Genomic DNA, 14,802 nt, shown 5'->3' with positions numbered 1-14,802 from the left:
TCTCACGCGGGACAAGCTCTCAAGCGTCTCTCACTTACTTTCGTTTTTTGCTGTCATAGTTATTTCAACAACTAAACTATTTCGTATTCACATGTTTCAAACGCAACTCCCTCACGTCACCGTTACACACCACGTAATGTTACGTTTCGTCGTACTGCTGCAATACCTTAGTGTTATTGAGGTTTGAAAAACAGGAAAATCTTTTGTATTGGAGTTCTACGGTATTACTCAGTGATCTATGTGGCATTACTACCAGCCATCAAATATTAAAATTCTGCATGTTTGGAGAAGTTTGCGATCAAATTTCCGAAGACACACGTGGGCGACAGTAATTGTTACATCGTGTCTCGGCCTCCATTGACCTGAGCCACTGTTGATAGTACGCGCTTCGCCGCCAGATGGTAGCGCCGTCGTCTGCAAGCCCGTGCCTCTCGTACATTCTCGGATGGGTAGCGAGTTTGGTGAGAGCAGTTGCAGCTAGTGTTGTGTGTGTGTGCGGGAAGGATATTCCGTTGTTTCTCCTCGCCGATTGCCCTGTTGTTTCCGAGGTAAGTTCCTGCTTTTACATAAGCATTTTCATTTACATTTGGTAGCAAACATACGTAGCGAGTAACTGTGAGCATCTTACGTGCGTGACCTGGTTTGCGTCAATATCATCGACTCGCGCATTTGTTTACAGCACACAGCTTACATGCACGCCGACTTGGTTGTTGCCCGTGGCAGCCAATACTTTGGAATCAGTTTAAATAAAAGAATGCGCGGCTGTGGCGTTAACATTTCATTGTCAGCTTTGATTCTGTCGTTAACTGCAAGGGCATCTTACAAACTATCGAAGGATAAGAAACAACACTTTAATAGTGGTGATTATGTTAAAGGCGAAAGTGAAAACTAGTGAAGAAACGAACTGAGGTATTAGGTGTGGCCATAAGCCTGTTTGATCCTTCTTAGATCGAGGAATGGGCAGAACACAAAATGTATTAATTGTTATTGCTGCTGGCATGTTAATAAAGTGAATCTGTAAAAATACCCCTATTACTCCTCCATTTTCAGTGGCAAATACCCAAAAGAAACTATATTTTAATCTTTTCTTAATGGTTAACTCATACCAGTATTAACTAACTTTAGTTAATACTGTATCACGGAGAGCCCACAGTTGAATCAATGGAAATGATTAACATATAATTAGCATTATCTTTAAAATAGGATTATTTGAGGACATTTATAATGCTACAATTTTTTCCTGATTTGAAGAAGAAAACTATGAAATTTATCATCGCTAGATAGATGTTGTTGGAAGACATATTCATGTATATATAATCGTTTCACAATCAGAAAATGCTACTTTACATGGGTTGTTAATAACTACACACATTTGTAAGCAGAAGGAATATTTGTATGCTCAATAGACTTTTCTGTGATACTCGGAAAAGATTATCGAATTCAAATCAGAAAGACATTTTCTTTTTCTGTTTTTGCCAAATAACATTATTCTTTAGGAAATTTGGATAAATGTTTTTTAAAGTTGACGCTTTTCTAAGAAGACTCCGAAGCATCTAATTGCAGAGTCTCTTACGAAATTCGGATAAATGTATTTAAAGCTGTCTCATACCGAAGACGAGAGGCAAGAAGAATTGGAAGCATCGAATTCCAGATTCTCATACTACTACAAAACTTGAATTTAAGTGCTCATTGGTATTACATAACGTGTTCAATGCTTTAATATGCCTTGTTATTCTCAGTGCGTTTTAAGCAAATCTGTTCACTCATGACGAGTGTATAGTCAAGGGTCCAGATACCAGTAAAAAAAAAGAGCCAAACGTTTTTGTGAGTGAAATTCTGTCTTTATGCCGTCGTCCATGAGAATATAACCTTGTGAATGCATCAGTATCCAGTAGCCTGTAACAGTGTTAAACTGAAGAAATTAAATAAAAAATTGAAATGTGACTCTTTGATTTCAAAATCTCATTCGGATGTTAGCCTCCTTCAAATATGCAGAATTCCCAGTTCTCGCAAACACTTTTCCCGTTCAAGTTTTTTCTTGACTTACAGTACTTAGACAACGAGTATTCATTAGGAACCCAGTTTACGACCAGCAGCCGACTGTGTGTCTCACAAATGATTAACAACGGAAATCTTCAAACTGATGTAAGCAGTCCACGGTCTAAAGTCAGCAGAAGCTCATTCTGCAGTGATTTCTGCGCGACCGCTTTCCGGATGAATGGAAGAATGTAAGGAAGCGTCGTGGACACGCTATGAATTGACGCGGTAAGGAATTTGAAATATTGATACTGGAAATAGTTTTTGGAATAGAACCGATTTAATGCAAACAGAGAAAAAAGACCCTGTGGAAGCTTAGGACTTGCGAAGATAGGACACATCGTACCGTCATATTCGGTGTGTAGCGATATACCGAGAGCGAAAGCAAACCATTTAGAAATCGACCATCTAAAATTTACATATATATCGGTAGCTCCTCATATGTCATTTGCTGATAGCATTTTAAATTGATGAGGCCTCTGGACAGCAAACAAGACACCTTATTACAATTAAAATAATTTTCTGCCTTTTTTTAAGCTACTCACACAGTGGGAGACAGCTTTGGTTGACATGATTTTATCATCTTCACTGTTTGACTTACCGGAATGCACATTCTACTCGCATCGTTACATAAAATATAAATCGTATTCTACTTTTTTTTTAATTACAGAATTTGACCGGTTAGAACTATAGATACAATCTTGTTCATATCTGCTCATAACTTGTTCATGCGTTGGCTGATAGCCTGTCTGTCCATTTGACATCGCTCTCCTAGGCTGCGGTCTTTGTTGTTGGATAGGAAACTGATCAGTAGCGTGAAATTTTCCCTGCTCTGTATGGTGTCTTCTGCAATGTTGAGTTTTCACCAATTCCTTCTTTCCTTTTCGATCCATCCCGTGGAACTTTTTTGTTATTATTATTATTATTATTATTTTAATAATAATAATAATAATTTGGAACTGAAATTGAAAATTTTCTGGGTTAGCCTGTTGTCATTCGTTGTGTGAATATGACCATAAAACTTTTATCTCGTATTCCGTATTGTGCCTGTATTTCTGAGTAAGTCTTATATTTCTGTATAAAACTTCATTTCTATTCCTCCTCCATTTGTTATCTTTGTTCTTTTGGCCCTAAAATTTTTCTTAGTATTTTTCCTTTCCTTTCCAGTTCTTTCCTTCAGAGTAATGCATTCAGAGCCGTATAATTAATTACTATTGTGTCGTGCATAATTTTTGCCGGCAACCATGCTGATCTTTTATTATATTGGTCTTGTGCTAGTTTGTATGCTAATTCCATTTTCTTCAATCTTTCTTTACTTGTGCTTGTATCTAATTTCCATTGATTGTATCACTTTCCCCAATACTATCAAATGCTTTGATGTTTCCGTGTTTTGTTTGTATATTTTTTAGTCACCAAGCAGTGAGCTTCTGCTATTGTCCTTTAGTTCACAATAACTCTTCACTCTGTGCTTTTCACGTTTTGTTGTTACTAGTGCTTTAAAGTAGTGACTGCTTCCTTGTGTTGTGAAGTTGTTTTATGGGCAATGGATACCAGAGAATGTATAAACTCGCCAGATTGATTCTCTAAATTTGTGGTAACTATACCGTTAAAAAGCAACAAAGAAACATTTCCGATTTTATTGAAAAAGTATTTCGCCTGTTTTGGTGTAAAGTTATGCGATCAAGATAACCCATGGGCCCCACACAAAGTTTGTTCAGTGTGTGTTGAAGAACTGAGGCAATCGTTTCAACGTAAAAAGCAGTCCCTATGTTTTGAAATACCAATGGTGTGGAGGGAGCCCGAAAATCGTAGTGATGACTGCTATTTTTGTTATTGCGACGTACGAGGTTTCAATTTGAAAAGCAAAGAGGATATTTCTTACCCTAACATTCAATCAGCCATTCGCCCTGTTCCTCATGGACCTGAAGTACCAATACCCTCTCCTCCAGATTCTTTGGATGTTATAGATGATCACGAGCCATTGGCTCAGTAAGGTGATAGTGAAGAAGACAGAGATTGCTACGATCCTGGCACAACCGACCCCATTCCATTCTGACAATCTGAACTGAACGATGTAGTTAGAGGCCTAGGCGTTTCTAAAGAATCGGCAGATGTTTTAGGATCTAGATTGAAAGATAAACATATGTTGGCTCCGGGTACATCGTTTTCTTGGTTTCGTTGGAGGGTCCCCGAGAACTTAGAACTACTGAAACCTAACTAACCTAAGGACAGCACACAACACCCAGTCATCACGAGGCAGAGAAAATCCTTGACCCCGCCGGGAATCGAACCCGGGCGTGGGAAGCGAGAACGCTACCGCACGACCACGAGCTGCGTACTATTATTTGTTCCCTGAGGTAGGTTGAATAAGTTTTATTGTGTAAAGCCTCTTTTAATTATCAGATATCTGCTTAATGTATCAAGGAAGTCATGTTATGTATGCTCCAAACCAACAGTCATCACGCCTGCTTCTGTTTAACATGAATTTCTTATTGATTGTTATGTTCATCTACAAATAATGCACCTGTGATTTAAGTAGATGTAATTTCAGTGAGGTATCATGTTTAAGGCATGAATTGTTATATTTTTTTGGCCTAGAAGTATTATTATTTTCGTCCAGCCGGGGTATTTTGAAAATCGTTAGATTTTTTTGTCGCATGTCAGTTTTACTGATAAGCCCTTTTCAGAAGTTAGCGGGTGTGCTGGCTCAAGTAGAGAAAGTTTAACCACACTGCATACGGGAGAAACAGTTTGTATAATCGAACAGTACGTGGGTGTTTTGCTGGTTCATAATGTCTTAATTGTTGAAATACGCTGCTATCGCATTTAAAACAGACTGCGAGAAAGAAAATCGAACCGCAGATTTCCATGGCACAGCGCGGAATTTTTTCTTGCAGTCAGTTTTGACCGAAAAACCTGCATATTTTTGTTAGTAAAAAAAGAAGCCCATTTCTGAATGTTTATGAGCATCCAGTGTAAAACTTTGGAGAAAGCAGATTTTTGCTATGAGCGTTTCCCTGTTATATATTATTATTATTATACATATTTATATATTAAAAATATATAGCCCATGTCCGTCCAAATGTTCATTGGAACACGTAAAAATATGAAGTTATTCGATGGAGAACTTTTTCGAGATTTTTGGAAACAACGTTAAAAAAGTCTTGTCTTTATATAGTAATATATATCTTTATTAATGATTGTTGCTTTAAGAGTAAACCACACCTGAGCACATACAACAAATCTGCATTCGTTTCATCCTTATACAGTCTCAGAGAAAACAGACGTAGCACGAACAAATTATCTGAATGGGACGGAAATTGGTACATCTGATGTACGTGTACAGACAAACAAATGATTACAATTTCAGAAAAACTATGATTTTTGCAAGAGAAAGTACTTTACAAATTGAGCTAATGTTTCCCCCCCCTGTGCAGCTTACGCAAGCAGGTATGCAGCTTGGCATTGAGTGATGGAGTCGGTGGATGTCCTCCTAAGGGATGTCGTGCCAAATTCTGTCCAAGTGGATCGTTAGACGGACAAAATACCGAGCTGGAATTGAGGGCCCTGCCCATAAGCTCCAGATATTCTCAGTTGGCTGGAGATCTGGCGGCATTGCTTCCCAAGTTAGGGTTTGGCAAACACGAAGACAATCAGTAGGAACTCTCGCTGTGTGCCAGCGGGCATTATCACGCGGAAATGTAAAAGTCCAGGAAGGCTAGCCACGAATGGCAACAAACGGGGCGTAGAATACCGTGGACGTACCGCTGTGCTGTAAGGGTGCCGCCGCTGATAACCAAAGGGCTCCTGTTGTGAAAAGAAATGACACACCAGAACATCACTCCTGGTTGCCGGCCATATGGCGGGCGACACTCGGGTTGATATCCGCCGCTGTCCAGGACGTCTCTAGACACGTCTTCGACCTGGAATCTCACTGACTGGACCAGAATTGTCGTTATTGTCAGTCCCGCTCCGAACTGAGCCCCGATGACCAGGGAGGATATGAAACTTCCTGGCAGATTAAAACTGTGTGCAGGACCGAGACTCGAACTCGGGACCTTTGCCTTTCGCGGCCAAGTGCTCTACCAACTGAGCTACCCAAGCACGACTCAGCCCCGTCCTCACAGCTTTACAGGGTTATTACAAATGATTGAAGCGATTTCACAGCTCTACAATAACTTTATTATTTGAGATATTTTCACAATGCTTTGCACACACATACAAAAACTCAGTTTTTTTAGGTATTCACAAATGTTCGATATGTGCCCCTTTAGTGATTCGGCAGACATCAAGCCGATAATCAAGTTCCTCCCACACTCAGCGCAGCATGTCCCCATCAATGAGTTCGAAAGCATCGTTGATGCGAGCTCACAGTTCTGGCACGTTTCTTGGTAGAGGAGGTTTAAACACTGAATCTTTCACATAACCCAACAGAAAGAAATCGCATGGGGTTAAGTCGGGAGAGCGTGTAGGCCATGACATGAATTGCTGATCATGATCTCCACCACGACCGATCCATCGGTTTTCCAGTCTCCTGTTTAAGAAATGCCGAACATCATAATGGAAGTGCGGTGGAGCACCATCCTGTTGAAAGATGAAGTCGGCGCTGTCGGTCTCCAGTTGTGGCATGAGCCAATTTTCCAGCATGTCCAGATACACGTGTCCTGTAACGTTTTTTTCGCAGAAGAAAAAGGGGCCGTAAACTTTAGACCGTGAGATTGCACAAAACACGTCAACTTTTGGTGAATTGCGAATTTGCTGCACGAATGCGTGAGGATTCTCTACCGCCCAGGTTCGCACATCGTGTCTGTTCACTTCACCATTAAGAAAAAATGTTGCTTCATCACTGAAAACAAGTTTCGCACTGAACGCATCCTCTTCCATGAGCTGTTGCAACCGCGCCGAAAATTCAAAGCGTTTGACTTTGTCATCGGGTGTCAGGGCTTGTAGCAATTGTAAATGGTAAGGCTTCTGCTTTAGCCTTTTCTGTAAGATTTTCCAAACCGTCGGCTGTGGTACGTTTAGCTCCCTGCTTGCTTTATTCGTCGACTTCCGCGGGCTACGCGTGAAACTTACCCGCACGCGTTCAACCTTCTTCGCTCACTGCAGGCCGACCCGTTGATTTCCCCTTACAGAGGCATCCAGAAGGTTTAAACTGCGCATACCATCGCCGAATGGAGTTAGCAGTTGGTGGATCTTTGTTGAACTTCGTCCTCAAGTGTCGTTGCACTGTTATGACTGACTGATGTGAGTGCATTTCAAGCACGACATACGCTTTCTCGGCTATGTCGCCATTTTGTCTCACTGCGCTCTCGAGCGCTCTGGCGGCAGAAACCTGAAGTGCGGCTTCAGCCGAACAAAACCAACACGCACTGATTTATATCTGCAGGCCAGCAGCTGTCACCACCCTGCACAGAAGAATGGGGTTCTGAAGACTTTGGTCCACAGAGCACGTGCCCTGTCAGACCAAGAGAATTTACCTATAGAGATAGACCGTCTCAAAACAGATTTCTCCAAGAATGGATACACGGACAGACAAATTGAGAGGGCACTCCAACCAGCCACTATACCACAGGTTCCTGAAGAAGACCAAGATGAAGCCAAGAAGGTGGCATATCTGCCCTATGCTGGCTCTATTTCTGCCAGAATCAGTAGGATCCTCCGTAAACACAATATCAAGTGTGTGTTCTGTCCATCCAACAAGATCAGGGGACTGCTGGGGAGTGTCAAAGACAACCTGGGGTTACGAAAACCAGGGATTTACAATATACCTTGTCAATGTGGCATGTCCTACATTGGCCAGACGACAAGAACTGTGGAGATCAGGTGCAAAGAACATCAGAGGCACACTAGATTAAGACAGGTGACTGAGTCAGCCATTGCTGAACACTGTCTAGAACTAGATCATGCTATGAAGTATGAGGATACCAAGATTCTAGCACTAACACCCAGATTTTGGGACAGTGTTATAAGAGAATCGATAGAAATTAAAATGGCTGACGATCTTATGAACCGTGACACAGGGTACCAGCTAAGCAGAGCCTGGGATCCGGCTCTGGAATTGTTAAAGGAGCAACGGGGCCAGCTGCAACACCACACAAACAGAAGAACCAGAGACATGGAGATGGAAAACGAGGCCCTGACGGACTGGCAGGCGCACCAGACCGAAGATGGAACACCCAGAAGTGGGACTGGTGGGCGCGAACCGCAGAGGGAACATCCAGAGCCGCAGCGGACGAAAAACGGAGCGGCAACGCTCCAACAGGTCGTGGTGAGCGGGCGCGGACCGCAGGGGGAACGCTTGGTACCCCAGACCGTAGATGAAACCCCCAGGAGCGGGTTTGGTGGGCGCGGACCGCAGAGGGAACACCTAGAACCGCAACGGACGGAAAACAGAGCAGCAACGCCCTAGCAGGTCGCAGGGAATGGGCGCGGACCACAGAGGAAGCGCCTGCAGCCGTTGGTGGAGGGGGAAAGCCATAGGCATAAATGCTGGACCAGGTCCACTCGAGGAGCAGTCTCAGGTCGCACCTGATGAAGGTTACGAGCTACGTGACCGAAATATCGTGCAAGTACGACGCTGATATCCGGCAGAACACCCGACAACCCAAGATGTCAAAACTTTATGAGTTTTTCTACGTATCTGTAGTGTGTCGTGACCATATGTCAATGAATGGAGCTACAGTGAATTTATGAAATTGCTTCAATCATTTGTAATAGCCCTGTACTTCTGCCAGTACCTCGTCTCCTAGCTTCCAAACTTTACAGAAGCTCTCCTGCGAACGCTGTGGCTGTGGCTAAGCCATGTCTCCGCAATATCCTTTCTTTCGGGAGTGCTAGTTCTGCAAGGTTCGCAGGAGAGCTTCTGTAAAGTTTGGAAGGTAGGAGACGAGGTACTGGCAGACGTAAAGCTGTGAGGACGGGGCGTGAGTCGTGCTTGGGTAGCTCAGGTGGTAGAGCACTTGCCCGCGAAAGGCAAAGGTCCCGAGTTCGAGTCTCGGTCCAGCACACAGTTTTAATCTGCCAGGAAGTTTCATATCAGCGCACACTCCGCCGCAGAGTGAAAATCTCATTCTGGCAGCGTGGATATGTCTCGACATGGCCAAAACTGCGAATGTGTCGCCGGTGCAGGAGATTGTCGTGAACTGACCTCTTCATTATGTCATGTTTATGTTCAGTGGGATTCATGCCAGACGATCTGGGCAACAAAATCATTGCTCGAATTGTCCACAGTGTGGCGTGGTGACATGGCACATTATCATCCATAAAGATCCCATCATTGTTCGGGAACATGAAATCCCTGAGTGGCTTCAAATGGCCTCCAAATTGAATGAACATAACCATTTGCAGTCAATTATCGGTTGAGCTGGACCAGAGGACCTAGTCCATTCCCTGTAAACACATCCCACACCTTTATGGAGCCACCACCAGCTTGCACAGTGCCTTGTTGACTACTTGGGTCCATGGCTTCGTGGGCTTTTAGCAAAAGGAGAGGCGTCGGTTGTCTGCTACCATAACCCGGTAACGCCAAATTTCGCTGCACTGTCCAAACGGATACGGTCGTCACACATTGAAAACTTTTCCACATGAACCACCTGAGCACAAATGACAGCTCTACTAATGCACTGCTCTTCGATACCTTGTGTATAAAATTCTGCCGCAATCTGCATGTGTTCATATTGCCGTCCGTGACTTTTGTCACCCCAGTGTATTTATGACGCTTTATCCCGTTGCTTTACTAGCAAGCATCTCAGCAACACCTCAATAGTGTGGATATTGTTGACGAACATTTACGTGGATGGTTTCCTTGTTCTCGAACAAAATTACCGGATCGGCTTGTTACGATGTCCACGATTATTTGTAAAGATAACAAAGCATTTTTCGATAGAGAACTACACACAAAGCAATACATACTGTCGAAAGTAAGTACACTCTCTTTTACAAACGTTACACTATGTCGACTGCTTTAGCCCCAATATGGCGGCTCCATAAGGAATATTTGGGTCTCTGCGTAGGCGTTGCTGGACAGCGAGTTCAAATGCGGAAAGGGACTGACGACCCTTTAGTTAGGTCTCTTTATACACCAAACCAACCAATCAAATGCGGAGGTGCCGTCTTAGCATGCCACATCTCCGAGACATAATCTAGCTAGTCAAACTCCGTCCTTTGGACATGGAAGGCCGTCGCCGCTTTCACGACTGTCACTAGACCAAACCCATAATCAGAAACAAATAAGAAAAGAAAAATACCATAAATTTAAAAATCGTTTCTCGCCATCTGCAAATAAATGGAGCCAAAACAGAACACCAAACCTATGTCTGAAATGGACACTCTCTCTCCCACCATCGGCCCAAACTTTTCGTTGAAGAGCAAAAATGAGAAAAAGGTAATACGATGATGGAGGCAGTTAGCGAATGCTTGGGATTTTATTTGATTTGACACAGCTAGTTAACTGAGAATTTTTTATCCATGAATTTGGCCACAGAAGACTTGGTAATGATAAGATTTCCTGTGTTTCATGATGTTCGGTTACAATAGCCTAAAAATTATCATTTGCACCTCAGTGTATTATAAATCCCTTTCCTTCTTCTGGCTCATATTGCTCATCTTCAACCTTAATTTCACTTTGCATTTCATCCCCCTTATACAGACATTCAATTCATTCTTACCATCTGTTCAAAACCTCCTGTGGTTCTTCTGCTAGTGTTCCATCCACTCTTTCTATTTCCATGTTATTCCTCTTTCTTTCAAAAACTATCTCACTAGCTAGTCTATACATCATTTCATACTTTCCTCCTTTCTCCACTTTCTCTATTTTGACGCATTTCTGTTTCATCCATTTTTACCTTGCTTCTTCAGTTTTTCTTAATGCATTATTCAGTTTCCTGCACCTCTTTTTGTCTTCTTCAGTTTCTACACTTTTCCACTTTCTCCGCTCTTCCATCTTATTCAACGTGTTTTCTGTTATCCATTCTTTCCTGGAATAGATGATTTGTCAGCAGAACTGTTGAAGAGTCTGGGAAACAAGGCAAGAAAAGAATAGTCTACCTCCGTAACGAGATATATGACAAAGGGGAATGGCCTGAGGACTTCCTTGCAACAGTTATGATACCAATAGAGAAAAAGAGAAACACTAAAAAATGTGAAGAGCACCGGACCATCAGTCTAATTTCTCATGCAGCTAAAGTCTTGCTGAGAGTGTTGAATAGAAGGTTATATGGCAAGCTGGATAGAGGGATTGCAGAGGAGCAGTTCGGATTTAGAAGAGGAAATGGAACAAGAGATGCTATTGGCCTGCTATGAACTATAGGGGAAAGATATATGGAAAAGGGTGGAGAAATCTTTGCTGTTTTTATAGATTTAGAAAAGGCTTTTGACAGAGTTCAGTGGACCAAGCTGATGGATATTTTGAAGAGGAAAGGAGTAGATTGGAAAGAGAGACAACTGATACAGAATCTATATTTACACCAGAAAGTAAGGATAAGGATTGGAAATGAAATGTAAGAAGGAAGCAGCATGGGACGAGGTGTTAGACAAGGTTGTTGTTTTTCCCCACTGTTGTTTAACATATACCTTGAAGAGATTATTGCGAAAAGCTTAGATGGGAAAGGAGGAATATGTATTGGCGGAAAGAGAATAGAATGTATAAGATTTGCTGATGACATGGTATTAGTGGCAGAAAGTGAGCGGACAGTGAATAACATGCTCAGAGATTTGAATGAAGCTTGTGTGGAATATGGGATGCAAATAAACACATCAAAAACAAAGAGTATGGTCATCAGTACAAGACGCAGACTGTCCAATATTAGAATAGGACAGTCTACCATTAGCCAAGTAAGTGCATTTAAATATCTTGGAAGCACAATAATGAAGACTTGAGATGTGACCAGGAGGTGAAAACTCGAACTGCCATAGCGAAGGAGGCATTCAACAGAAAGAGGAGACTCTTATGTGGCAAATTAGAGAAAGGACTAAGGAAAAGGCTTGGCAAATGTTTTGTCTGGAGTGTGGCACTATATGGGGCAGAAACTTGGACACTGATACGAGAGGATGAAAAATAGGTTAGAAGCATTTGAGATGTGGATGTGGAGGAGAATGGATAGAATAAGCTGGGTGGAAAGAGTGAGTAATGAAAGAGTATTGGAAAGGGTTGGTGAGTGATGTCTGCTGAAGGTTGTAAGACATTCATTGAGAAGGGAGTGCTTGCTAGCAGTTGCTTTGGAAGGATTGGTTTGTGAGAGAAGACTAAGAGGAAGAAGGAGATACAAGACGATAGACGACATAAAGGCAAGAGGAAATTATGCAAACCTGAAGAGGATGGCAGAAGACTGGACAGCCTGGAGAACTACCATGTGAAAACCTGCCTTTAGGCAGAACACTGATGATGATGATGTATTATAAATGTACATGTTTTTTGATAGGTTTGCTATTACCTGATAAATGGCAGTATGTTTCACATTTTTACATATTCCACATGCATGAGGATCAGTTCCCTCTGGATCTGTGGAAGGGATACTGAGACACCTGTTTTGTTTGTGCATATATGAGGTATTATGTACAGGGCGATACAAAAAGAATACCTTAACTTTGGAAATTTGTATTTAGTCAAAGGAACACGATGGAATCTTGGATAATTAATGTTTGTGAATACTACTTACCAAGTTTATTTTCAGTAGAAAACAAGTTCATAAATGCTCAATATGACCCACTCCAGACACTCTAGCGACATCATCCCGATACTCAAACTCGTTCCACACTCTCTGTAGCATCACCTCATTGTTAGCCGGTATAGGTGTTCGAAACACCAGATCTTTAACATACACCCGCAGAAAAAAAATCACAGGAGCTGAGGGCAGGGCTTCTTGGAGGCCAGTGATGAATTACTGCGTCACGAGCTGATTGGCGAGTAATTTTCGTTCCAATAAATGGCTATTGGGTGGTGCCCCATCCTGCTGAAATACGAGTTGACGTGCTGCTTCTTCCAGTTGAGGAAACAGCCAGTTCTGCAACATTTCCTGATAGTACGTTTGCTTGTGTGGCCATCTTTAACATCGGTTATTATAGGTATCTGTCTTAAGCTGGCTGCAGTGTAATTAAAAAGAATTACACCCGACGCGTTTCGCTTTTATTTACAAAGCATCTTCTGTGGTTCAAAATGGCTCTGAGCACTATGGGACTTAACATCTGAGGTCATCAGTCCCCTAGAACTTAGAACTACTTAAACCTAACTAACCTAAGGACATCACAAACATCCATGCCCGAGGCAGGATTCGAACCTGCGATCATAGCGGTCGCGCGGTTCCAGACGGAAGCGCCTAGAACCGCACGGGCACAACGGCCGGCCATCTTCTGTGGTATTGGTGTTTCTTTACATAGTTTACGTTGTGTGTGTTACCAACCTCCGAAACGATTTTGTGTGTGTGTGTGTGTGTGTGTGTGTGTGTGTGTCTGTGTCTGTGTCTCTGGTTGTAATTTTATGTTGGTGTTGGTGTAAGTATTCTGTAAAAGTTGATTTGTCCTATACTTCCATGCTCTTACATGTTCTTTGTATCTGGTGTCAAATGTCCTTCTGGTTTGACCTATGAATCTTCCATCACTTGTATTTCATTTTAGATGGTATGTTCTTGATTTCTGATACAGATCAGTTACTCCTATTGTTTTTGGGAAGTATTTAGTCGTTGGTTTCGTGTGCTATTCTTGCGCCTTGTTTCTTGAAAATATTGGATATTCTGCGTGTGTATTTGTGGTTGTATGTCATTGTGTACCATCTTTTACTTTCTGTTTCTTTCACACTTTGTGTTGTTTCTATTTTTACATTTTGTGTATTTGTTTGTGTGTGATCTTGTCCGTGTGTTGGTGACACTTGGGTGTTTGTTCTTTTCTGTTTCTTGATTTTCTTGCTCAGCTTTGTTACTAAGTTCTCTTTGCATCCATTCTTTGTGGCTATTTGTATTATAGTTATATATAAATATATTTTCTATGGTTCCGGACACTGGAGATCCCATTTGTAATCCTTCACTTTGTAAATAGAATTTATTATTGAACTGAAAGTAATTCTGTTCTTTTATTAGCTCTAGAAGCCTGACTGTTTTTTTATGTATTAATGTGGAAGTGCACTGTGTGTCTTAAGATTTTGTTCTATAATGTTTATTGTCTCAGTTACTGCTATATTGGAATACATATTCTCTACATAAAATGACAGGAGGGTGACTGTGTCTGGAACTTGTATGTCTTTTATGTACTGTAGCAATTATGTGGTATTTCTTATAGTACTGTCTTCTTGTAATTTGTAGTTTCCTAATAAGATTTTCAACATGTATCTTGCAAGTGGGTAAGTGGGAGCGTTTCTATAATTCACAGTATCTCTGATGAGGAGATCTTTCTTGTGTAGCTTTGGTTGACATCGGAGGGAAGGTGCACTGGGATTTGCTTGTATCAGTTTTCCTTTTTCATTGTTTTCTGTTGTATGTTCAGTGTCTAAAAGACTGGTGATACCTGGGGTGTATACTGCCCACGAATGCCAAGGAATAGATGCCTGTCTTCCTGGGGCATCAGAACTTCTGACAACAGCCATCATGCCAGGTGGCCTTTGCTGTGGCTGGGTGGTGCTCGTGGGGAGAGACGTTGATCGGCGTGGGTGGCATCAGGGCAGATGACCTGCAATGAAGCAGACTAAGTCATCTCTTGCTGGTGACCGTATGGCGCCAACAGTCTCTAAGAAGGGCAACATAGATCACCATGCTGACATATATGACCCTAAATCGT

General features: G+C 42.0%; 1 protein-coding gene across 1 annotated transcript in view; it reads left to right on the top strand.

Annotated features, from left to right (window-relative positions):
* Window positions 1-451: 451 nt before the first annotated feature.
* LOC124777336 overlaps window positions 452-14,802 on the top strand; it is a 798,431-nt gene continuing 784,080 nt past the window's right edge. The window contains exon 1 of the mRNA XM_047252702.1: window positions 452-548. The gene's annotated coding sequence lies outside the window, so the exon portion shown is untranslated. The remainder of the gene's footprint in view (window positions 549-14,802) is intronic.

The sequence above is a fragment of the Schistocerca piceifrons genome, chromosome 2 (genome assembly GCF_021461385.2).
Source record: "Schistocerca piceifrons isolate TAMUIC-IGC-003096 chromosome 2, iqSchPice1.1, whole genome shotgun sequence".
Classification (NCBI taxonomy): Eukaryota; Metazoa; Arthropoda; class Insecta; order Orthoptera; family Acrididae; genus Schistocerca; species Schistocerca piceifrons.
The sequence above is the reverse complement of the archived record's forward strand: the minus strand, read 5'-3'. Positions and strand labels throughout refer to the sequence as shown.